The sequence below is a fragment of the Poecilia reticulata genome, linkage group LG23 (genome assembly GCF_000633615.1).
Source record: "Poecilia reticulata strain Guanapo linkage group LG23, Guppy_female_1.0+MT, whole genome shotgun sequence".
Lineage (NCBI taxonomy): Eukaryota > Metazoa > Chordata > Actinopteri > Cyprinodontiformes > Poeciliidae > Poecilia > Poecilia reticulata.
In genome coordinates, this window is record NC_024353.1 from 17,224,152 (window position 1) to 17,225,564 (window position 1,413).

The window sequence follows — 1,413 nt, forward strand, 5'->3', positions numbered from 1 at the left end:
AGAAAATGTAAAGTTAATAAGACACATACCTCATATGTATTAGGTATCAAACTTCGGCTTCTTTTTAAACAGGAGGTCTGGCCGTTATAACTTGTGTTAGGTTTGCACCACAATATGGAAGATTTCTTCTTCACCAACACACTGCACGCCTGTTTGTGCATGGCTGCCTCTCACTGGTGGAGATGGTGTATTGCAGTACTTAACCCATGTGTTTAGAAATGGGGTCCAAGTGACCCCACACACGTAAAACTTTTATCATTTGCCACAGTTCTCTACGTTTGCGGTAGTCCTCACACGCACAAGGGTTAAAACAGCCTTAAATAATGTTTCAAATGCTAAGTTCATAAGTGCTTTGTAGACATCTTGCTGTAAAACTTTAGGATCGATTAAATTAAGAAAATTAAGTCTAAACAACATGGCAGAGCTATATAATATTACTACATAAAGCTAATTTTTAAAGTTTAATCGGTAATACTTTTATAACAAATTTATGTCAGATCATGATTTCTTGGTTAATGATAAGTTGTCATAACAAAGACATTTTGAATAATGTCAATTTTGTATTAAAAGTGTCATGATTTACCGAATGACGCTTTATGACAACAGTCATAAATATTCATTAAGACTTATTGATGTTCATGACAGGTTTTATGTCATGTTTATGACAGTGTCATGACAGTCTTATTCACCCCCCCTTCAATTAAAGTGTTACCTTTCTTTATTCTGCTTCCAGTGTTATAATGAAAGTCCCATATTCACAGTATTCACAAATGTTACGTGAATGCTGTTCACATATTTATCATTTCTATATCCACATATAGCAGCTGCACTTTGAAGTCTCAAATATCACACAAACAGTTTGTGAAAGTATATTTGGTTAAAATGCTCCTCAAATACCAAGAACATCTGATTGAATATTTTAAAATAACGCCATCAGACTGAGTATAAAGTTATGTGTAAAAACAGAATACAAATTAAAAAAACATAATTTTTTAACATCATCATAAAAAAGTGACCAATTAAGGCAGAATAGATGATTTAAAAATAATTTTTCATTGTAAAACTTCAAACTTTTCTGGAGTGTGTTCAGGTCTTCCTGCTGTCCACTTTCACATTCTGAATGAGCTTTCACATAACTTCTTCACTTTGTAGCAACAGTACTGAACAGTGTTGTTGTTGCTACAAACTGGTAGTGACTATGTTCAAACACTGGTCAAGCTGAAAATCTGCTTCTACAACTAATTCCTCATCAAACTTGGTGGCTAAGATTGTATTTGTTCAAAATGATTCAAGACGGGAGGTATTTTTTATTTGAACAGGATTACCATGGAGATTTTTTTAAGCCTCAGTGAAAGTGGGTTGTTAGCTTCATACGTAATCATCAGTTACACATTTGAATTCATACCTCATTGA